Source organism: Tachyglossus aculeatus, chromosome X1 (genome assembly GCF_015852505.1).
Source record: "Tachyglossus aculeatus isolate mTacAcu1 chromosome X1, mTacAcu1.pri, whole genome shotgun sequence".
In the NCBI taxonomy this organism is placed as follows: domain Eukaryota; kingdom Metazoa; phylum Chordata; class Mammalia; order Monotremata; family Tachyglossidae; genus Tachyglossus; species Tachyglossus aculeatus.
This window is the reverse complement of record NC_052101.1, coordinates 8,641,168-8,666,879: the sequence shown is the minus strand read 5'-3', so window position 1 is coordinate 8,666,879 and position 25,712 is coordinate 8,641,168. Positions and strand designations below refer to the sequence as shown.

The 25,712-nt window shown below is 43.5% G+C and overlaps 1 protein-coding gene across 1 annotated transcript in view; it reads right to left on the bottom strand.

Moving 5' to 3' along the window:
- Positions 1-25,712, bottom strand: part of DLGAP2 (DLG associated protein 2) — a 547,078-nt gene that overhangs the window by 449,891 nt on the left and 71,475 nt on the right. The gene's annotated exons all lie outside the window — the stretch shown is intronic.

The following is a 25,712-nucleotide window of genomic DNA, read 5'->3' as shown; positions in this document are numbered from 1 at the left end:
GGGAAGTACAAATTGGCAACATATAGAGACAGTCCCTACCCAACAGTGGGCTCACAGTCTAGAGGGGGAGACAGACATTAATATATAATATTAATAATAATTATGGCATTTGTTAAGCACTTACTATGTGCAAAGCACTGTTCTAAGCGCTGGGGAGGTTACAAGGTGATCAGGTTGTCCCACGGGGGGCTCACAGTCTTCATCCCCATTTTACAGATGAGGTAACTGAGGCCCAGAGAAGTTAAGTGACTTGCCCAAAGTCACACAGCTGACAATTGGCGGAGCTGGGATTTGAATCCACGACCTCTGACTCCAAAGCCCGGACTCTTTCCACTGAGCCATGCTGCTTCTCTTAAAATGGAGAAGGAATAGGAGAAAGGAAGAATCAGTCAGGGGAGGCCTCTTGGAGGAAATGGGATTTTAATTAGGCCTCGAACATGGGGAGAGTAATTATTTGTCCAATTTGAAGGGGGACTGTAAGCTCCTCCCACTAGACGGTAATCTCCTTGTGGATAGGGAACGTGTCTGTCAACTCTAAAATAATAAAAATGATGGGGTTTGTTAAGTGCTTACTATGTACCAGGCACTGTACTAAGTGCTGGTGTGGATACAAGCAAATCAAGTTGGGCACAGTCCCTGCCCCATTTGGGGCTCACAGTCTCAATCTCCACTTTACAGATGATGTAACTAAGGCCCAGAGAAGAGAAGCGACTTGTCCAAGGTCACACAGCAGGCAGAGCTGGGATTAGAACCCATGACCTTTGGATTCCCAGGCCTGTGCTCTAGATTGCTCTTGGGAGAGTGCTTAGTACAGTGCTCTGCACACTGCAAACACTCAATAAATATGACTGAGGGAGTTCCAGGCTAGAGGCAGGCTATGGGTGAGGGATGCAAAATAAAATCATTTACTTTCTCTTTTGGGAAAAAAAAGTGAACTATCCTGCTTTTTCAGTAAACCACTTCCTTAATTCATGAGAAGCAGCGTGGCTCAGTGGAAAGAGCAGGGGCTTTGGAGCCTGAGGTCAGGGGTTCAAATCCCGGCTCTGCCAATTGTCAGCTGTTTGACTTTGGGCAAGTCACTTAACTTCTCTGTGCCTCAGTTCCCTCATCTGTAAAATGGGGATTAAGACTGTGAGCCCCCCGTGGGACAACCTGATCACCTTACCTCCACCCTTGAGTGTACCTTGACTTCAGTGGAAAGAGCCTGGGCTTTGGAGTCAGAGGTCATGGGTTCGAATCCCAGCTCTGCCACATGTCTGCTGTATGACCTTGGGCAAGTCACTTAACTTCTCTGAGCCTCAGTTACCTCATCTGTAAAATGAGGATTAGGACTGTGAGCCCCACGTGGGACAACTTGATCCCACTGTATCCCCCCAGCACTTAGAACAGTGCTTTGCACATAGTAAGCGCTTAACAAATGCCACCATTATTATTATTATCATTCTTATTTTTATTGTAACCTCCCCAGTGCTTAGAACAGTGCTTTGCAGATAGTAAGTGCTTAATAACTGCCATCATTATTATTATTCATTCATTCAATCATATTTATTGAGCACTTGTTGTGTGCAAAGCACAGTACCCACCCCCCCTCAAAAAAAACAAGCAAACATGAATTTGAATCTAAGCAGCAAAGGTTATGCTTTGGATTTAATGTATAATCTAATACAAACAGACTATATTTCATATAAGAATATCAGTCAAGTCAGGGAACAGACCTCACACATATCCAACCAAAAGATGATTTGCAGGTGTTATATGAGCTTTGTGAGAAGAGCAATGATATTTCAACTCCCAGAGGTGGGAACAATAGAAATACTGTGCAGATGAAGCTGGAGTCAGTAGCAAGAATAATCATATTTTTATCTCACCCAACTTCTGGCTCTGTTATTCACACCTTCTTGGGTATTAGTGTAATTCATTGTTAAATTCAAAGGACTGAGTAAATCCAGAAAAGAGCAGAAAGAGTAGTGTTTGATCAGACAAAGCCCTTTGGGTTTTCTTTCCTATGATTATTGTAGAAAAGAAGATTTCTACTACTTATATTAGCAATAGAAAAATACCCTCAAGAGAAATCCTGGATGAGTATAAACTTATTTTCCACTCCAAACCTGGAATTTCTAGGTCTGGTAATCTGAGGAGTTGGTGGTTTCAGTTGGAATCTTAACGTAAAGTCATTTCTCTATCAAAACAACTAGCATTGAGTCAGAGGGCGATTACTTTTAAGGCTCCACTCATCCACAGAATCTGGATTTTCAGTGGATCTTGCTCACTCAACTACTGACCAGGCATATACTTCATTAACTGAAGAGATGAGAATAAACAGCAATCTGGAATTACACACCTGTTTGATATAGAGATTAATGTAGTTTGAATTTAAAGAGAACACAGTATAAATGTGTACAGTGTGTGTTTGTAAATGGTTATTTAAAATAAAATGGGGTACGTGACACACATCAGACGTGGAAAAGGAAGTCCCATTCGCTCTCTTGTAGAGAATATAGGGGTATGACTAGGGAATTTATGAGAGGAATTTATGAGAAGAATGCAAGAGTAGGCACGAGGGTGAAGGGAGCATAATTCTACTTTCTAGACCCACCATGTCTCTAGAATAAGATGGGAAGAGTGCAAGAAAACTGGAGCTTGTTGTTCCTGGTTTATTAACAATGCTAATAACTATGATAATAGTCATTAATAATAATTATTACTATGGTATTTGTTAAGCACTTACTATGTGCCAAGCCCTGTTCTAAGCAACAGGGTAGATACAGGGTAATAAGGTTGTCCCACGTGAGGCTCACTCTCAATCCCCATTTTACAGATGAGGGAACTGAGGCAGCGAGAAGTGAAGTGACTTGCCCAAGGTCACATAGCAGACAAGTGGCAGAGCCGGGATTAGAACCCACGTCCTCTGACTCCCAAGCCTGGGCTCTTTCCACTAAGCCACGCTGCTTCTCTAAACCAAGGACTGTGATAAATGTTGGGGTAGATATGAGATAATTTGATCATATACCCTCCTTGCCCTCAGCATTCATAGTCTGAGAGAGAAGGAGAATGGGAATTTTCTATCCATTCTTCAGATGAGGAAACTGGAGCACAGAGAGATAAGTGAATTTCCCAAAGTCACACAGGAGGCCAATGGTAGAACTAAGATTAGAACCTAGGATTTGCTCAATAAGTAAGCGCTCAATAAATAAATACGATTGAATTCTGGACTGCCAGTCCCAAGCTCTTTCCATTAGACCACGATGCTTGCTGAGCGTTTAATTCATTGATAAATGGGACCCCAGTTTACGTATCAAGAAACCGAAGTTCAAAGAAGTTAAGTGACTTGCCCAAGGTCACACAGTAAGCAAATGAAGGAGGACTACAATACAGATCTCCTGACTTCTCTTCAAACGCTGATGGAAAAATCTGATCTAAATGCCTTATATTCTACCCTTTCCTACCTTCCCTGTAGTTAAATGCAAGTGAGTTCTAGAGGAACATGTGAAATAGTCTGGGAAGCAGAAACATTGAGGCAATACTTTATATTGCTGAAGTAACATATCAAGTTTTTCCATGTTTAAATTCCACAAAGTCCCCTTTTATATTTATAGTGTGGCTTGATATATTTGCATTGGTCAAGTAAAGAGAGATCTCTTCTGCGTAGAGGTCAGGGAAAATAAAATGCCAATTTTTGAAAGGTGATCACTGGGTCAAAAGCAGAGGTGAAGTGCATTTATTATGCTCATGGAAAAGACTCAATTCTTCTCTATTTTAATAAAATGCTTCCCTGGATAATGTTCACCAGGAAGGGACGTGACCTCTTCTGAGACCATAATAGTTTTATTTTATTTACTGATTTATGTAATATATGCATGCATGGGCGTTAGAGAAAAACATCATGGCCACCAAAGCATCTCAGAGATTCTATCTATATACAGCACCTGTATATATGTATATATGTATATATGTTTGTACATATTTATTACTCTATTTATTTTACTTGTACATATCTATTCTATTTATTTTATTTTGTTAGTATGTTTGGTTTTGTTCTCTGTCTTCCCTTTTAGACTGTGAGCCCACTGTTGGGTAGGGACTGTCTCTATATGTTGCCAATTTGTACTTCCCAAGCGCTTAGTACAGTGCTCTGCACATAGTAAGCGCTCAATAAATACGATTGATGATGATCTTCCCCAAACTGCTCGCTTTCCTTCACAACTCCACTATCCTCGTTGTCTCCAAAGCCCACAACCTTATGTTAATGTACACTCCCAAATGTGCATAGAACAGTGTTCTGCACAGAGTAAATGTTCAATAGAAAGCACGGATTGGTTAATTGTGCCTGACTCCTTTGTGTCTCTTTCAACTAATGTCTGCTGCTAAATTCTGTTGATTTTTTACCTATGCGACATTTCCAGGCTCAAACCCTTCCTCCTCATATAAACAGTCACTTGTCTTATTCTGGCTAGATCTCCTATGCTCACTGATCTCTCCCAGCCTTCAGACATTTTTTTTTAATGGTATTAATGCTAATAATAAAAATTGTGATAGTTGTTAAACATTGTACTAAGCTCTGGGGTGAATCCAGGCAAATCAGGCTGGACACAGTCCCTGTCCCACATAGGGCTCACAGTCTTCATCCCCATTTTACAGATGAGGGAACTGAGTCACGGAGAAGTCAAGTGATTTGCCCAAGGCCACACAGCAGACAAGTGGCGGAGGTGGGATCAGAATCTATGATCTCTGATCCCAGGCCCATGGCTCTATCCACACTGCACCATGCTGCTTCTCGAGAATAGTTCGTTAAGTGCTTACTATGGCACTGTCCAAAGCACTGGGGTGGATAAAAGCAAATCGGGTTGGACACAATCTCTGTCCCGCATGGGGCATCACAGTCTTAATCTCCATTTTACAGATGAGAAAACTGAGGTCCAGAGAAATGAAGTGACTTGCCAAAGGCCACAAAGCAGACAAATGGTGGAGCCAGGATTAGAACCTGATAATAATAATAATAATAGCATTTGTTAAGCTCTTACTATGTGCCAAGCACTACTCTAAGCGCTGGGGTAGATACAACGTAAGCAGGTTGTCCCACGTGGGGCTCACAGTTTTAATCACCATTTTCCAGATGAGGGAACTGAGGTCCAGAGAAGTTAAGTGACTTGCCCAAGGTCACACGGCAGACAGGTGGCAGAGCTGGGATTAGAACCCACAACCTCTGACTCCCAAGCCTGGGCTCTTTCCACTGAGCCACGCTGCTTCTCTAATTTAAAATGTCACTTGGGCATATATTTCCCACTCCTCCAAGGCCTTTCTCCAGTGCCTTAAAATGCTGGGGGCGCAGGGAAAAAAAGTAACTGTGAATTAGCTTTTTTCTCCACCATCATCAACGACATTTGAGTGACTATTAATAATAATAATAATAATAATAATAATAATAATAATGATGGCATTTATTAAGTGCTTACTATGTGCAAAGCACTGTTCTAGGCGCTGGGGTAGTTACAAGGTGATCAGGTTGTCCCACGTGGGGCTCACTGTCTTAATCCTCATTTTACAGATGAGGGAACTGAGGCACAGAGAAGTGAAGTGACTTGCCCAAAGTCACACAGCTGACAATTGGCGGAGCCGGGATTTGAACCCATGACCTCTGACTCCAAAGTCCGGGCTCTATTACTGGAGAAGTAGTATGATGTGTTGGCTACAGCTCAGAACTGGGAGTCAGAAGGTCCTAGGTTCTAATTCTGACTCTGCCACTTGTCTGTTGTGTGACCTTGGGTGAGTCACTTGGCTTCTCCATGCCCCAGTTACCTCAACTATAAATTGGGATCTTGACTGTGAGCCCCACGTGGGACAGGGACTGTGTCCAACCCAATTAGCCTGTATTCTCCCCAGTGCTTACTATAGTTCCTGGCATATGGCAAGTACTTAAATACCATAATTATTATTCATTTATTTATTCAATCGTATTTACGAGCACTTACTGTGCACAAAGTACTGTACTAAGTGCTTGGAAAGTACAATTCGGCAACAGATACAGACGGTCCCTACCCAGCAACAGGCTCACAGTCTAGAAGGGGGAGATGGACAACAAAACAAAACAAGTAGACAGGCATCAGTAGCAATCAAAATAAATAGAATTATAGATATACACACAACATTAATAAAATAGAATAATAAATATGTACAAATATACACAAGTGCCGTGGGGCGGGGAAGGGGGTAGAGCGGAGGGAGGGAATAGGGGTGATGGGGAGGGGAGGAGGAGCAGAGGAAAAGGGGGGGCTCAGTCTGGGAATAATAATAATACTGATGGCATTTGTTAAGTGCTTACTATGTGCAAAGCACTGTTCTAAGCACTGAGGAGGATAGAAGGTGATCAGGCTGTCGCACGGGGGGCTCCCAGTCTTCATCCCCATTTTACAGATGAGGTAACTGAGGCCCAGAGAAGTGAAGTGACTTGCCCAAAGTCACACAGCTGACAATTGGAGGAGCCGGGGTTTAAACCCATGACCTCTGACTCCCAAGCCCGGCCTCTTCCCACTGAGCCACGCTGCCAGGCCTCCTGGAAGAGGTGAGCTCTCAGTAGGGCTTTGAAGGAAGGAAAAGAGCTAGTTTGGCAGATGTGCGGAGGGAGGGCATTCCAGGCCAGGGGGAGGATGGGGGCCGGGGGTCGATGGCGGGGCAGGTGAGAAGGAGGCACAGTGAGGAGGTTAGTGGTGGCAGAGGAGCGGAGGGTGCGGGCTGGGCTGGAGAAGGAGAGAAGGGAGGTGAGGTAGGAGGGGGCGAGGGGATGGACAGCCTTGAAGCCCAGGGTGAGGAGTTTTTGCTTGATTCAAAGGTTGACAGGCAGCCACTGGAGATTTTTGAGGAGGGGAGTCACGTGCCCAGAGCATGTCTATAGAAAGATAATCCAGGCAGCAGAGTGAAGTATAGATTGAAGCAGGGAGAGATTATTGCTCTATTCAGAGCAAAATAGTAGCCACTTGGGAACTAATGGCAGGTGTAGAAGACACACCTCTACTCTCAAGGAGTTTACAATCCAATGGGCTAAATCAACTGACATCAATTGCCAAATAGTTTGTAAAAAAGAGATACAAATGTTACAATCAATGGCATTTATGGAGTTCTTACTGTGTACAGAGGATTGTACTCAGTGCTTGAGAGAGCACAATATAAGAGTTGGTAGACACATTCCCTGCCCGCAATAATAATAATGATGACATTTATTATGCTCTTACTATGTGCCAAGCACTGTTCTAAGTGCTGGGATAGATACAAGGTTATCAGGTTGTCCCACGTGGGGCTCACAGTCTTAATCCCCATTTTACAGTTGAGGCCCAGAGAAGTTAATTGACTTGCCAAAGTCACACAGCTGACAAGTGGCGGAGCCAGGATTAGAACTCATGACCTCTGACTCCCAAGCCCGGGCTCTTTCCACTAAGCCACGCTGTGTCTCTGAGTGAAGCTTCCAGTCTGGAGGGGGAGACAGACATTGAACTTTTTGACAGAAACAGGTACATAAATCCTGCTGGACTGAAGGTGAGGTGAATAGTGATAGGTGATACGGAAGAGAGAGGGAATAGACCCACAAAAAAAGCAATTAATGAAATTAGAGAAGCAGAGTGGTCTAGTGAATAGAGCACAGGCCTCAAAGTCAGAAGGAACTGGGTTCTAATTCCGGCTCTGCCGCTTGTCCACTGCGTGACTTTTGGCAAAACACTTCACTTCTCTGTGCCTCAGTTACCTCATCTGTAAAATGGGGATTGAGACTGTGAGCCCCATGTGGGACAGGGTCTGTGTCCAACCTGATTACTTTGTATCTATCCTAATGCTTAGTACAGTGCCTAACACGCAGAAGAGTTTAAGAGATACTATGAAAAAAAGAAATGATTAACATAGAAATTGACATGTACGTGAGTGTTAAGACACTGTGGAAAAGTCAGGAAAGTGGAGAATTAGGGAATATGGGGAGGGATGAGGTTTGGCAGATTTGAAAGGGAAGAAAGATGCATTCAGGAGATATGTACATTCAGTCGTATTTATTGAGCGCTTCCTGTGTGCAGAACACTGTACTAAGTGCTTAGAAAGTATAATTCAGCAACAAACAACAGACAATCCCTGCCTACAATGGGCTCACAGTCTAGAAGGGGGGAGACTGACATCAAAACAAGTAAACAGGCATTGATAGCATCAATATAAATAGAATTATAGATATATATGCACATCAAAACAAGCAGGCAATGTACAATGCTCTGCATGTATGTTGCTGTGCACATAGTCATCGCTTGATAAATACCACTGATTGATTGACTGAGATGGTGTGAGATTTTGCCATATTTTATCTGACCTCCCCTTGAGTCCAAAACACCCCCTCACTCTCACTGATACCATATTAACACCTCCCAATTGAATAGCTGGGAATAATGAGTCAGATCGTCCCTAAAAATCCCTAAGGAGAAGCTAAATTATCACAAGGACACATGTATTGATTTAATTACAGAGGGGAGAGAATTGTGCCTCCACAAGGGAACCAAAGTGTCCTTTAGAGCTCTGAATGGGAGAATTGGATCCAAGAAAGACAGAAGGAAAAAAAAAATACTAAAAAAACTTTTTTAAAGCATTGAGAAAATTGCCTTGTTCTTTACATATGCTACGTAATGCTGATTATATGTTTATACATCTTTTCTAGAGCTAGGCCTGTTGACAGTTTGAATTCATACTGAGGATTAATTTATTGGCCCCATTAGCTCCACCATTATAGTGTAAATTCTGGCTCTGTAGAATGAGCCCAGGCTTGGGAGTCAGTGGTCATGGATTCTATTCCCAGTCAAGTGAAGTCCCAGTGAAGTCAAGTCTATTCCCAGTCTATTCCCAGTGAAGTCAAGTCACTTCACTTCTCTGTGCCTCAGTTACCTCATCTGTAAAATGGGGATTAACACTGTGAGCCCCATGTGGGACAACCTGATTACCTTGTATTTTCCCAGTGCTCAGAACACATAGTAAGCGCTTAACAAATGCCATCATTATTATTATCCCAGTGTTTGGCTCATTGTAGGCACTTAAATACCATCATCATCATCATTATGAGCAGGGAATGTGCCACTTTTCAGTTCTGAACTTCCCAAGTGCTTAGTACAGTGGACTGCATTCTTTGTACACTCAAATACATATATGTAGTATTACGAGTAATAATAATACTCCCCCTTTGGATGTCACACACTGTACTACGCACTTGGGAAATCTAAGTTGAGCAAATGACAGCTTCCCTGCCCACAAGATCATGATTTTTTCTCATTTAGGTATTTTCCATGTTCTTATTAATGCTTCTTCAGAAGGGAAAGAATGATATCTTATTCCATTTACAGCACCTGACTAGGAGGTTACATTCCACTGAAATCCGACATAGCTGTAACCACAGGCTCCTTCTAACTGCAGTAGGGAGCCTTTTGAACCAGAGTAAAAGTGAGCGATTCCACTGTACACAGAATTGTTTCAAGCCCTTTGCATTTCTTTCCCAGTGTCAGTGGAAGAACACTCATTCTGGATTAAATTAAATCTGGTCTTTACGGAATAAACTGCTCTGGTTTATGTAGTGCTTGAAGTAATAAAATAAAGAAAGTGGGTTGGTTTGGCTCACGTTTCATCAAGAGAATCAGAGAGTGGGATGGTTTACTCACAGGCACAGATATCCCCCAACATAGAAGATGGATGGTTTTAAGCCTAACAATACAGAGAAGTTCATTCATTCAGTCACTCAGTCATATTTATTGAGGGCTTACTGTGTGCAGAGCACTGTACTAAGCGCTTGGGAAGTGCAAGTCGGTAACATATTGAGACGGTCCCTACCCAACAACGGGCTCACAGTCTAGAAGGGGGAGACAGACAACAAAACAAAACATATAGACAGGTGTCAAAATCATCAGAACTAATAGAATTAAAGCTATATGCACATCATTAACAAAATAAATAGTAAATATGTACAAGTAATAAATAGAGTAACAAATCTGTACAAATATATATACAGGTGCTGTGGGGAGGGGAAGGAGGTAGGGCGGGGGGGTGGGGAGGAGGAGAGGAAAAAGGGGGCTGAGTGTGGGAAGGCCTCCTGGAGGAGGTGAGCTCTCAATCAATCAATCAATCAATCAATCGTATTTATTGAGCGCTTACTGTGTGCAGAGCACTGTACTAAGTGCTTGGGAAGTACAAGTTGGCAACATATAGAGGCAGTCCCTACCCAACAGTGGGCTCACAGTCTAAAAGGGGGAGACAGAGAAGAAAACCAAACATACTAACAAAATAAAATAAATAGAATAGATATGTACAAGTAAAATGAATAAATAAATAGAGTAATAAATATGTACAAACATATATACATATATACAGGTGCTGTGGGGAAGGGAAGGAGGTAAGATGGGGGGATGGAGAGGGGGACGAAGGAGAGAGGAAGAAAGGGGCTCAGTCTGGGAAGGCTTCCTAGAGGAGGTGAGCTCTCAGTAGGGCTTTGAAGCGAGGGAGAGAGCTAGCTCAGCGGATGTGTGGAGAAGTGGGTTGGATCATGCTTCATCCCGTCCCACCTCAAAGACTGGTGCAAATAGTAAAGTGGAGTAATAATAATGATGGTAATGGCATCCCTATGAATCCTTAAAGGCCTGGCTTGTGACACTTTCTCACTTGCTCTTTTCCAATAGCAGTAGATCATAAGTTTAAAAGCCCCAAGAATGAGATAAGTAGCATCTCCATGGGATTGTCTTAGGAACAGAAGCAAAAAGCAGGAAAGGGAGACAAAAGATGGAAAGCTGGGGATGGATGGAGAAATAATCGTAATTATGATACTTGTTGAGCTCTTACTATGTGCTAAGCACTGTTCTAAGCACTGGGATAGATACAAGTTAGTTAGGTTGGACACAGCAGTCCCTGTCGCACATGGTGCTTAACCCCCATTTCACAGCTGAGGTAACTGAGGCCCACAGAAGTGAAATGATTTGCCCAAGGTCACACAAACAAGTGCTGGAGCCGGCAATAATAATAATAATGGTATTTGTTAAGCACTTACTGTGTGCAAAGCACTGTTCTAAGCGCTGGGGGGGTACTAGGTGATCAGGTTGTCCCTCGTGGGGCTCACAGTCTTCATCCCCATTTTACAGATGAGGGAACTGAGGCCCAGAGAAGTGAAGTGACTTGCCCAAAGTCATACAGCTGACAAGCGGCAGAGCCGGGATTAGAACCCATGACCTCTGGCTCCCAAGTCCGGGCTCTTTCCACTGAGCCCCGCGGCCAGGTCCTTCTGAGTCCCAGGCCCGAGCCCTAACCACTAAGCCAAGCTGCTTCACATGGAGGACTAGAGACTCAGAGACAGAATGGGTGAGTATGAGAGAGAGAGAGAGAGAGAGAGAGGGAGAGAGAGGGGGGAGAGAGAGAGAGAGAGAGAGAGTGTGTGTGTGTGTGTGTAAGACAGAGACAGAGGGAGACTGACAGAGAACAATTAGTACAGTGCTCTGGACATAGTAAGCACTCAATACAATTAACTTACAGAGGAAAAGAGAGTGCAGAGACAGAGAGGAAGAGAGACAGAGAGGAAAAGAGACAAAGAGATGAATAGGTGCAGAGACAAAGTGAGGGAAAGGTGAGATGGGGGAAGAGAGACAGACAGACAGTCTCAGATGGAGCAAAAGAGTTGAAGAGGAGAAAAAGGCAGAATGTGATGGCAGTGGTCACTTTAACAAAGACTGAGAAGAGAGCAGCAGCGTGGCTCAGTGGTAAGATCCTGGGCTTGGGAGCCAGAAGTCGTGGGTTCTAATTCCGGCTCTGCCACTTGTCAGTTGTGTGACTTTGGGCAAGTCACTTACGTTATCTGTGCCTCAGTTCCCTCATCTGGAAAATGGGGATTAAGACTGTGAGCCCCATGTGGGACAACCTGATCACCTTGTATCCCCCCCCAGCACTTTGAACAATTTTTTGCACATAGTAACCACTTAAGAAATGCCATCATCATCATTGTTATTATTATTATTGAAGACATTCCACACCCTGGCAGACATTTCCCAAGCTGCTACTGCTTCTTCCTTCCTCATTACTCTTCTCCCTTCAGCAGTCCCTGCTTAGGTCATGGAAGCAGAAGCAGCAGAAGATGGTAAAGCCTCACACCTCACTCAGTCCCAGACTCTCCCACTACGTCTTCACCACTTTCACGGTCTCTGCTGACACTGACTTTTGGGAGGACTGCTCACGGAGCAGTCCATGGTCATGGCAGCAACGACTGATTCAAGGTCGTTCTTTCCTGCTACTGAGCCTCCCCTTTCATTCCAAGCTGGCAGGACAGGTTGTTGCATCCACTCAATCAGTGATATTTATCGAACGCTTGCTGTGTGCCGAGCACCGTACTAAGCGGCTTGGGAGAGTACAATGCAAAGGAGCAAAATACAATAGAGATCCTCTGGCTTGGAATGCTTTTCCTTCTCGTATCTGACAGACAATAACTCTCCCCACCTTCAAAGCCTTACTAAAGGTACATCCCGAGACTCCAAGAGGCCTTCCCCTTTCCTCTTCTTTCACTCCCTTCTCCATCTCACTGACTTGCTCCCTTTATTCATCCCCCTTCCCAGCCCACACCTCTTATGTACATATCTGTAATTCATTTCTATTGATGTCTGTCTGCCCCTCAAGACTGTATGCTCATTGCAGGCAGGGAAACTGTCTGTTTATTGTTGTACTGTACTCTCCCAAGCCCCTCTCAGGATGGCATCTGGAGAGTTTTCAGTACTCTACCAGTATCGGCTTCAGAAGGGAAAGTCAAGAAGAAGCCTATCCATTCCATTCCTAGCTTGGGCAGTGGCTAGCGAGTGGAAAGCAATCGGCTATGAGTCAAAACTCACCTGTGTTGGGCAGTAGTGACATGGGAGAGAGTCGAGGGCGAAGACTCAAGTTGACTGCATGGAAAACGGTAATAGTAAACCACTTCTGAATTTTTACCAAGAAAACTCTAGGGATATGCTACCCAAATGATTGCAGATGGAGGTGGGGCCCTTTGGGAGTAATGCATCCATGGAGTCACCAAGGGTCGGAAATAATAATAATAATAATGATGGCATTTATTAAGTGCTTACTATGTGCAAAGCACTGTTCTAAGTGCTGGGGAAATTACAAGGTGATAAGATTGTCCCACGGGGGGCTCACAGTCTTAATCCCCATTTTACAGATGAGGGAACTGAGGCCCAGAGAAGTGAAGTGACTTGCCCAAAGTCACACAGCTGACAATTGGCGGAGCCAGGATTTGAACCCATGACCTCGGACTCCAAAGCCCGGGCTCTTTCCACTGAGCCATGCTGCTCAACAGCATAAGACAAGACTCTCCCAAGTGCTTAGTACAGTGCTCACGCTGTGCACACACTACGTGCTCAGTAAATATGACGGACCAGAGTTGATAGACATTTTCCCTACCCACAACAAGCTTACAGTCTATGGTGTAGGGATTATGTGGGGAGAGAAGGTTGGGATAACCCACCTGAGTGATATCTGCTGATTTTATTCCTATTATCTTATTAGCAAAGATTAGAGCAGATGTTCTGGCAGATGACTATGCTTAGGGGTGCACGGAAACTAGAATTACCAAACTGTGGTGGGAACGTTGAATTGCTTGTTAAAATCAATTAATTAAAATGACACCCATTTTCAATCAGTGATATTTATTGAACGTTTACTGTGTGCAGAACACTGTTGTAAGTGCTTGAGAGTTCAAAACAGAGTTCAGTCATTCATATTAATTGAGCGCTCACTGTGTGCAGAGCACTGTACTAAATCCTTGGTAGACAGAGTTGGTAGACATGATTCTTTTGCATAAGGAGTTTAGGGGGAGACAGTCATTAATGTAAATAAGTTACCAATTATGTACATAAGTGCCGTGGGGCTAATATTCAGTGCTTAAAGAATTACTAATTTTTTTTAAATTATAAGAGTAATGGACTACTGTAATGAGTTGAAAGACAAAGTATTATAAAATATGTCAAGTATGGATAATTGGCTGTGTTCAATTATCTTTCTAGGAAGCATAAAACAAGAATATTTTCTGCTATTTACTGCATTGGGAATGAAATGTGATTCAGACACCCAGGGAAAGGAATTACACTAAGAGAGAAATATACTCCAGGACTCTTTTGGAATGGAAAAAAAAAATCATTTCACTTTCAACCAGAAATCTAGCCACCTGTACTTTTGTTTCTTCCATTCCCCAGAGGGGCACTTTTACATCTTCACTAAAGGCATTTTGTCATATTCAAGTAAGGCACAGTTCATTGGATTACAATGATTTTGTTAGTAACTCATGCCAAATGAAAGAGTTTATCCTACTAAAATCCCAGAGAACTTTGCTCAGTAAGAGAATGCTTATAAAAATATAAATAAATCCCTAGGGTCAGTACTTCCTGTGTTCTTTGGATCATTGAATTCCTCCTGAAGCTCACTTCCCCCAGGATCACTTAAGGATACTGAGCTAGAAACATAAACAAATGCTCAATTCAGAAATTGCTCCCCTCAAGATTGTAAACCCCAGATTGTTAGCTACTCAATGAAGAATGATGTCTACTGACTATCATTCTTTCCCAAGAGCTTAATACAGTGCTCCAGACAAAGCTAGGTCTCAATAAAGATTCTTAATTGATGGTCTTGGGTTTTAGTTCAGATATTTCTGTAGGTTAAAAATTATAGCAAGTCCAATATTTGCAACATTATTAATAACTGAAAAGAATCTGTTGGCAGTTAGCATTTTGGGAGGGGCAAGGACCTCCAAAGAACATTATGGATTGAGCTTTCAACAGAGTCAGTGACTTGAAGACCTCAGCAAGTTGAGACACGGAACAATTGCATTGTTCTAGTACTAAAATATCTCCATTCTCCGCTGTACCCAAGGAACAAAAATCCAGATGGATAGTTTTATGATGATTAAGCAGGCCAGAATGAGTGGAGGCACCATGAATCATTTTAGAACAACTGCCTGTGGTTGTCCTTGAAGAGGCAAAGTGAAAAGAAGAGTTGAATAAGCTCGGAAGCGACATTATGGAGGAAACCAAGGATTGTGTGTCCTCATTTGGTGACGAAGGACAACGTGAAGAAATCTAGAAAAATGATTAGAAATTTACTAGGAAAAATATATTGCAGGTATTATAGAAAGAGTTACAGAGACTAGAGTGCACACAAGGTAAACATAATGTTACAGGACTTGAGTAATTCAATAGCAGAACTGCTAAAGTAGTCGCGGTTAAATGGTAGTGGTGCAACACATTATGCCAGATTGAAATATTATGCAACTCTAAGGCACGTATTTGGGAAGGAAAATTTGATCAATAAAGAAAAATAATTTGGGTGGCAAATAAGCATTTGAATTTAAATGCAGCATGACAGTGGATAAAGCATGGGTCTAGGAATCAGAGGACCCGACTTCTAATCCTGACTCTGCCAATTCCTTGCTATCTGACCTTGGGCAAGCCACTTAACTTTTCTGTGTCTCAGTTTCCTCAACTATAAAATGGGGATTCAATCCTACTCAGTCTAGTCTACTTAGACTGTGAGCCCCGTGGGGGTTGGAAACAATGTCCAACCTTGTATCTACACTGACACTTCGAACAGCGCATGGCACGTAGTCAGTGCTTTGACAAGTACCATAAAAAAAAATTAAAAAAAAAACCCGAGAATGTAAGGCAGATTCATTCATTCATTCATTCAATCATATTTATTGAGCACTTACTGTGTGCAGAGCACTGTACTAAGCGCTTGGGAAGTACAAGTTGGCAACAGATGGGTGGGTTGAAAAGAAGGGGGCATATGAAAAGCCAGGAATGCAGTTAAAATGTAAGGAGAAGGCCTCAGATGAAAGGCCAGATGTTTCAAATGATGATGATGATGGTATTTGTTAAGCACTTACTATGTGCCAAGCACCTTTATAAGCACTGGGGTAGATACAAGGTCATCAGGTTGTCCCACCTGGGGCTCACAGTCTCAATTCCCATTTTACAGATGAGGTAACTGAGGCACAGAGAAGTTACAGGACTTGCCCAAAGTCAGACAGCTGATAAGTGGCAGAGCCGGGATTAGAACCCACGACTGCTGAATCCCAAGCCCGGGCTCTTTCCACTAGGCCACGCTGCTTCTCAAAATGGGAGGAAGATCAGGTGTGAAGAAAAAAATACTGATCACTCAAAGAGAAATCCCCTTGTGAGGTGGTGTGGAAGAAAAATATTGTCTGCCCCCTCCCACCCACCATACTGTAAGCTCACTATGGGAAGGGAATGTGTCTGTCTATTGCTGTAGTGCACGCTCCCAAGCACTTAGTACAGTACTCTTTACACAGTACGTGCTCAATAAATACAACTGACTGCAAGGCCCATGCTCTATCCAACAGGCCAAACTGTTCTGAGCCACAGGGGTAGCTCTCCACGTAACATAAACTGAGGCACAGGTAAGGTAAATGACTTCCCCAAGGCCACACGGCAGGCAGGTGATGGAGCAGAACTGGAATCTAGGTCTCCTAACTCCCAATGCTGAGCTCTTTTCTACTAGGCTTTCCTTTTTTCCGCCCGCCTGCTTTCTCAAATTGTTATGCATTGTGTTTTTCCTTCCTTCCTCAGGAGTGCAGCCTTGCAGATCAATCAATCAATCGTATTTATTGAGCGCTTACTGTGTGCAGAGCACTGTACTAAGCACTTGGGAAGTACAAGTTGGCAACATATAGAGAAAGTCCCTACCCAACAGTGGGCTCACAGTCTAAAAGGGGGAGACAGAGATGTTCTTAAAGAATGTTATCCTTCAACCAAATAAAAAATTCTCCAATTTACCAGCCATTTTGAATTCAGAATCAACATTCCAAGGGGACAAGCCAGAATCCTATGCCTTTCTAAACCAATGAATGAATGATAATGAGTGAGTTTCTACTGTGTGCAGAACACTGTACTAAGTGCTTGGGAGAGTACAATATAACAGACACATTCCCTGCCCACAATGCATTTATAGTTTAGAGGGGACACAGACACTAATATGAATAAATGAAATTACATAAGTGGGATGAATAAAGAGAGCAAGTCAGGGTAACAAAGAAGGGGAAAAGACGGATTAGTCAGGGAAGGCCTCTTGGAGGAAATGTGCCTTCAATATGGCTTTGAAGGTAGGGAGAGTAGTCTGCCATATGAATCTGTGGCTCAGTGGAAAGAGCCCGGGCTTTGAAGTCAGAGGTCACGGGTTCAAATCCCACTCTGCTAATTATCAGCTGTGTGACTTTGGGCAAGTCACTTCACTTCTCTGGGCCTCAGTTACCTCATCTGGAAAATGGGGATTAAGACTGTGAGCCCCCCGTGGGACAACTTGATCACCTTGTAACCTCCCCAGCGCTTAGAACAGGGCTTTGCACATAGTAAGCGCTTAATAAATACCATCAAAAAAAAAAAAAGACGGAGGCCACTCCAGGTCAGAGGCAGGATGCGGGCGAGAGGTCAGTGGCGAGTTAGATGAGAAGGAGGTACAAAGTGAGAAGGTTGGCACCCAATACAGATAACAGACATGATCCCTGCCCATAAGGAGCTTACAGTCTAGTTGGGAAGACAGTCTAGAGGGGAAGAGGAATGTTACATACATCTGTTATCTCCTTATGTAACCTCCAAGAAGCAGCATGGACCAGTGTCAAGAGCCTGGGCTTGGGAGCCAGGGGTCATGGGTTCTAATATCGGCTACGTCACTTAATAATAATAAATAATAATGGCATTTATTAAGCGCTTACTATGTGCAAATCGCTGTTCTAAGCACTGGGGAGGTTACAAGGTCATCAGGTTTTCCCACAGGGGGCTCACAGTCTTCATCCCCATTTTACAGATCACGTAACTGAGGCCCAGAGGAGTTAAGTGACTTGCCCAAAGTCACACAGCTGACAAGTGGCGGAGCCGGGATTTGAACCCATGACCTCTGACTCCAAAGCCCGGCTCTTTCCACTGAGCCATGCTGCTCACTTGTCTGCAGTGTGATCTTGGGTAAGTCAATTAAGTTCTCCGTGCTTCAGTTACCTCATCTGTAAAATGGGGATTGAGACTGTTAGCTTAGCCCCAGGTGGGACAACCTGATTACCTTGTATCAATTACTAAGGATTAGAGGAAAAAAGAGTAGAAAAATTGTTTTTATGTTTACTGTACTATCAAGTTACAACAACATAATTATCACATTATCTGAAACCCACTTTCTAAAATGACTTAGCGTCTTCTTGCTGAGGACTCCTTCGCCAGAAATCCTTAATCCTCTGCTGTTTTATTATGTGCCTTTCATGCATATTAAAAGTACAAATTGACAACAATAATGCTATTTCTCCTTTATGTTCATTGTCTTGGCAATTTATGCTCAAAAATGAAACTCTTTAATAAATAACCAAAGCTCAGCATGATGGAAAAACATAGCTAGGCTTGTTATCTCGTAAAGCAAATTATATTCTGTGTCACTTCCCCATTTTTCCCCATTCTACATCACGTATAGACTTGGATCTGTAACACTTAAGCACTTATTCACCCCACCCCCACCGAACCTACGAACATATCTAGCTGTCATTTATTTTAATATCCATCTCCCAACCTTAGTCTATAAACTCCTTGTGGTCAGGGATCATGTCATGACCACCTTCTCTATTTTATTGTACTTTCACAAGCTCTTTGTACAATGCAGTGGGTGTTCAATAAATACTCTTATTACTGCTTCTGAGAAATACAATCTTTACAAATTATATAAAACTCAAGCTTCTCGCCAAGCCAGAATTCCAGCCCACCATTCTTGAATTGGAAGGGAAAAACCTTCCAGAAGAAAAGTATCTAATAACAACAATGACAGTTATTCACATCATTGAAGCAGCATGTGGCCTAGTGGAAAGAGTAGAAACCTTGGAGACTGAGGATCTAGGTTTTAATCCCAACTCTGCTAATTGTTTGCTGTGTGACGTCAGGAAAGTCACTTTGCTTTCATTCATTCGTAAATAACTGTATTTATTGAACACTTACTGTGCACAGAGCACTGTACTAAGCACTTGGGAGAATACAAAAATAGACGTATTCCCTGCCCACAGCAAGCTTTTGCTTCTCTGTGCCTCAGTTTCTCAACTGTAAAATTCATTCATTCATTCAATCATTTATTGAGAGCTTACTATGTGCAGGGAACTGTACTAAGCGCTTGGGAAGTACAAGTTGGCAACCTATAGTGACAGTCCCTACCCAACAGTGGGCTCACAGTCTAGAAGGGGGAGATAGACAACAAAACAAAACACGTTAACAAAATAAAATAAATAGAATAGTAAATATGTACAAATAAAATAAATAGAGTAATAAATCTGTACAAACATATATAAAGGTGCTGTGGGGAGGGGAAGGAGGCAGGGTGGGAGGATGGGGAGGGGGAGAGGAAAAAGGGGGCTCAGTCTGGGAAGGGCTCCTGGAGGAGGTGAGCTCTCAGTAGGGCTTTGAAGGGAGGAAGAGAGGTAGCTTGGCAGATGTGGGGAGGGAGGGCATTCCAGGCCAGGGGGAGGACGTGGGCTGGGGGTCGGCGGCGGGACAGGCGAGAACGAGGCCCAGTGAGGAGGTTAGTGGCAGAGAAGTGGAGGGTGCAGTCTGGGCTGGAGAAGGAAAGAAGGGAGGTGAGATAGGAGGGGGCGAGGTGATGGACAGCCTTGAAGCCGAGAGTGAGGAGTTTTTGCCTGATGCGTAGGTTGATTGGTAGCCACTGGAGATTTTTGAGGAGGGGAGTAACATGCCCAGAGCGTTTCTGCACAAAGATGATCCGGGCAGCGGCGTGAAGTATAGACTGAAGTGGGGAGAGACAGGAGGATGGGAGATCAGAGAGGAGGCTGATGCAGTAATCCAGTCAGGATAGGATGAAAGATTGAACCAGCAGGGTAGCGGTTTGGAAGGAGAGGAAAGGGCAGATCTTGGCCATGTTGTAGGGGTGACACCGGCAGTTTGTAAAATGAGGATTCAATACCAGTTCTCTCTCGTATGTAGACTGTGAACCCCACGTTGCATAAGGACTGTGTCCGTCCTTATTATCTTGTATTAAACCCTAACACTTAGAGCAGTGCTTGACAAATAGGAAGCACTTACCAGACACAATAATAATAATTATAAGCAATTGGGTAGATATATGATAAGCAGATTGGACACAGTCCCCATCCCACATTGACTCACTGTTTAAGGGGGTGGAAGAACTGGTATGAAGTCCCCATTTTACAAATGAAGAAACAGATACAGAGAAGTTGCATGACCTATCCAAGGTCACACAGCAGGCCAGTGAAACTGCTAACATTAGAACCCAGATCTCCTGACTCCCACGGCCATAATTTTTCCACTAGGCTACAATGTCTCTCAACTACCTCATCAACTCCCTAAAGCTACTTCCCTTGAACCTGGCTTTCTTTTCTGCAGACCTCGGATATGAATTAATTATGACTATGTAATAGAAGCACTAGCAAGACTATTTACTGAGCACCCGGATTGGGGTAGTACATTAGTACTGGCTTGGGAAGTATGGGCTAAAAAATAAATGCATTCCATGCCTAGAAGAAGCTAAAATTCTCGCAGCTGAGACAAATGTAAAAATATGTCCAATGAGAGTGGTCAGAACTGATAATCGATTGAACATTTGAACATCGGGACTAAGCGTGGGTGTTATCTGTATTATTAAGCGGTGTGGCTTAGTGGAAAGAGATCGGGCTTAGGAGTCAGAGGCCATGGGTTCTAATCCTGGCTCCGCCACTTGTCAGCTGTGGGACTTTGGGCAAGTCACGTAACTTCTCGGTGCCTCAGTTACCTCATTTGTAATCTGGGGATGAAGACTGTGAGCCCCACGTGGGACAACCTGATTACCCTGTACCTACCCCGGCGTTTAGAACAGTGCTCGGCACATAGTAAGCGCTTAACAAATACCAACATTATTATTATTATTATTATTATTATTATTAACAAGGGTATTAAGAAGTGCTAGAGTTGGCTGATGGGGTTTATGAGCCTTAGGCTCCTGGGAAATTATTTGGAAAAGGCTCATTGGAGGAGATGGAATTTCGGGAGGGCTTAGGATGTGTGGTGTTGTGATTTGGGGAGGCGGAGAAGTGTAAGTCAGGGAGCAACGTTAGTAAGGGCACGAAGGCAAGAGATAAGCAGCGCGGACTCGTAGATAAAGCACGGGTCTGGAAGACAAAAGGACCCTGGTTCTAATTCCGGCTACACCACATGTCTGCTGTGTGGCCTTGGGCCAGTCACTTCACTTCTCTGTGCCCCAGTTACCTCACCTGTAAAATGAGTGTTCAGATTGTGAGCCTTACGTAGGATAAAAACTGTGTCCAGCCTCATTAGCTTGTATCTATCCCAGTGCTTAGTATAGTGCCGGGTGTATAGTAAGCGCTTAACAAATATCATAAAAAAAATGAGGCAAAGCCAGGAAAAGTTTGTACATTGAATGTATTCTTACAGGCATTTTTGTCTTTGGAATCGGTATCTGCATTTATGCAAATGAAGTACCATTTTACTCACTGAATATTTTAAGCTATTAAGCTCATCCCAGTAGCACTCTTTAATCAATTCAGTCATATTTGCCTTCCTGTATGCCTTTTAATAATTTGAAAAATCAGTTTCTAAGTTAAATTACTCGCTATACAGATGTGAAATGAGATGAGATTTCACTCAAAACCTGGCAATAATTCTAAAACTAAGGAACTGTGAAAAGCAATATAAGGGTGGTATCTTTTTTTCCCCTTTTTCTAATTTAAGGATGACTGGGTCCAGAGTCAGGAAGATTAGAGCACAGGCCTGAGAGTCAAAAGGTCCTGGGTTCTAATCCTGACTCCACCACATGTTTTCTGTGTGACCTTGGGCAAGTCACTTTACTTCTCTGGGCCTCAGTTCCCTCATCTGTAAAATGGGGATTAAGAGTATAAACCCCTCGTGGGGCAGGTACTGTATCCAACCTACTTAATTTGTACCTACCCCAGAGTTTAGAACAGTGCTTGGCACATAGTAAGCACTTAATAATAATAATGGTACTTGTTAGGTGTTAACGATGTGCAGAGCACTGTACTAAACCCTGGGAGAGAATATGCAGGTGGAAATTAGACACAATCCCTATCCCCTGGGGTTACTGCTCTTTATATAAATTGTGATTCAACAGACTTGTCTAAATCTGATTATCTTGTCATTACCCCAGTGATTAATCAGTTGTGTTTGAGTGCTTACTGTGTGCATAGCACTGTACCAAGCACTTAGGAGACCACAACACAATAGAGCTGCATTATAGCAGCATGGCACTTCACACAGAGTCAGTGCTACCATGACTTCACCCAAGATAATGGATATATGTTGCCGATTTGTGCTTCCCAAGCGCTTAGTACAGTGCTCTGTACACATTAAGCACTCAATAAATATGACTGAAAGAATGAATGAATCTCTAGTCTACTGGCACAAGATAACATGGTGCCTTTTTGCCGAATAGGAGATGAAAGGTACCACTTTGAAAATTAAGTATTTATAGATGTACACTGGATTTTATTTGCACATGTTTGCATTGCTCTTCAATCATGTTTGGGCTTCTAATCATTTTAAAATAGATTTATATGAGTCAATATTTGGATGTTGGGAAGGCTTTTAATGGTGACGGTATTTGTAAGGCATTTATTATGTGTCTGATCTGTTCATACTGTATCTACCCCGGTAGTTAGTACGGTGCTTGGGAGATACTGCCATAATTATCATTATTATTATAACTGTGGTACTTGTTAAGCTCTAAGTGCCACGCACTATACTAAGGTGGAAACAAGCAAATTGGGTTGGATGCAGTTCCTGTCCCACATGGGGGCTCACAGTCTCAATCCCCATTTTACAGATGAGTTAACCGAGGTCCAGAGAAGTGAAGCGATTTATCCAAGGTCACACAGCACACAAGTGGTGGATCCGGGATTAAAACCCAGGTCTTTCTGATTCCCGGGCCCGTGCTCTATCCACTAGGTGATACTGCTTCTCTGCACCATTATTATTTTGGGCAAGGTTCAGGTCCACTTAGGGGCTATGTACTGAAAGTTACTTCTCATGGGAAGATAATAATAATAATGATGGTATTTGTTAAGTGCTTACTATGTGTGAAACACTGTTCTAAGCACTGGGGGGAGGACAATGTGATTAGGTTGTCCCATGTGGGGCTCACAGTCTTAATCCCCATTTTACAGATGAGGTAACTGAGGCCCAGAGAAGTTAAGTGACTTGCCCGAAGTCACACAGCTGACCAGTGGAGGAGCTGGGATTCGAACCCATGACCCCTGACTCCCTGATGCTTAAAATGATGCTTAAGTTTAGCGCTCTTTCATTCAACACTTATCATAATCAGGTCAGACATGGTACTACCTCACATGCGGATAACAAGCTAAGTAATCTGCCACTTGTCCATTGTGTGACCTTGGGCAAGTCACTCAACTTCTCTGAGCCTCGGTTACATCATCTGCAAAATGGGGATTAAAACTGTGAGCCCCCATGTGAGACGGGGACTCTGTCCAACCCAATTTGTTTGTATCTGTCCCAGTGCTTAGTACAGTGCCTGACACAGAGTAAGTGCTTAACAAATACCACAATCATTATTATTATAATAAAGTAGGAAGGAGGACAGGTATCTAATATCCATTTCACAGATGAGGATACTGAGGCACAGGAAAATTAAGTGACTTGGCTAAGGTCACCCAGTGCCTAAGTAATAATAATAATAATAATGATAGCATTTATTAAGCGCTTACTATGTGTAAAGCACTGTTCTAAGCACTGGGGACGCTACAAGGTGATCAGCCTGTCCCACGGTGGGCTCACAGTCTTCATCCCCATTTTCCAGATGAGGGAACTGAGGCCCACAGAAGTGAAGTGACTTGCCCAAAGTCACACAGCTGGCAATGTGTGGAGCCGGGATTTGAACCCATGACCTCTGACTCCAAAACACGTGCTCTTTTCACTGAGTCACACTACTGCTTCTGTCTTTGGGACTAGAACCCAGGGTTTCTGATTTCCAGGGCCATGCTCTTTCCCCTAGACCACACCACCTCCTGCCCATGACAGCTCCTTCCTGACTGGAGCAGGTGTAAGCACAGTCAGTGATCCCTACAAGCAGGTCGCCACGTCACAAAAGGTTACAACCTCCATTTGGGGCTGCAGCCAAGTCAGGTCTGAGCCTTCGTTGACAGAAAGGGCTGGCGCAGATCCAGCCTCAACCCGATCATTCAAGTCTCTCGGTAATAATAACAATAATGTTGGTATTTGTTAAGCGCTTACTATGTGCAAAGCACTGTTCTAAGCGCTGCGGGGATACAAGGGGATCAGGTTGTCCCACGTGGGGCTCACAGTCTTAATCCTCATTTTCCAGATGAGGGAACTGAGGCCCAGAGAAGTGAAGTGACTTGCCCAAAGTCACACAGCTGACACGGGGCGGAGCCAGGATTTGAACCCATGACCTCTGACTCCAAAGCCCGGGCTCTTTTCCACTGAGCCACGCTGCTTCTCCATGGATTTGGCCAGCAAGGTGGACTGTGGCACAGGAACAGAACCAATTTGGAGTTTCAGCAAACTGGAGAAATGTCCCGAGGGTTAGACGTCACCCACGGGATGACAAAATCCTCCGCTTGACTGTGGTCATGACGGATCTCGGACAACACTTGCAATCGAAGTGGAGAGAGCCCGGGCTTGGGACTCAGAAGGTCATGGGTTCTAATTCTGACTCTGCCACCTGTCTGTTGTGTGACCTTGGACAAGTCACTTCACTGGGCCTCAGTTACCTCATCCGTGAAATGGGGTTTGAGGTTGACTCAAGCCCCATTTTGTCCCTTGCCCCACGTGGACAAGGGACTGTGTCCAGCTTGATTTGCTTGTATCCACCCCAGTGCTTAGTAGAGTGCCTGGAACCCTATGTTGCCAACTTGTACTTCCCAAGCGCTTAGTACAGTGCTCTGCACACAGTAAGCGCTCAATAAATACGATTGAGTGAATGAATGAATGGAACATAATAATAATAATAATAATGATAATAATGATGGCATTCGTTAAACACTTACTATGTCCCAAGCACTGTTCTAAGCACTAGGGTAGATACAAGGTAATCAGATTGTCCCATGTGGGGCTTACAGTCTTAATCCCCATTTTACAGATGAGGGAACTGAGGAACAGAGAAGTGAAGTGACTTGTCCTAAGTCACATAGCTGATAAGTGGTGGAGTGGAATTAGAACCCATGAAATGTGACTCCGAAGCCCAGGCTCTTTCCACTAAGGAATGCAGCTTTCCATAGTAAGCACTTAGCAAAAAGACATAATAATTATTATTATCGTGGCTCACTGAACTCTTTAATACAAGCCTAGAATGGGTAGCAGTGTGGCCTAGTGGAAACAGCCCAGACCTGGGAGACAGAGGACCTTAGTTCTAATCCTGGTTCTGCCATTTGTCCTCTGTGTGACCTTGAAGGAGTCACTTCACTTCTCCGGGTCTCAGTTTTCTCATCTGTCAGTCCCACATGGAACAGAGACTGTGCCTGACAAGATTACCTTGCATCTACCCTGGTGCTAGCAAAGTGCTTGGCAGAATTCATCTTGCCACGAAAACCTTGTCCTCCCTGTGACTTGCCCATCACTGTAGACAGCACCACCGACCTCTGTCTCACAAACTTGAAACCTTGGTGCTATCCTCAACTCATAGAGAAGCAGCATGGC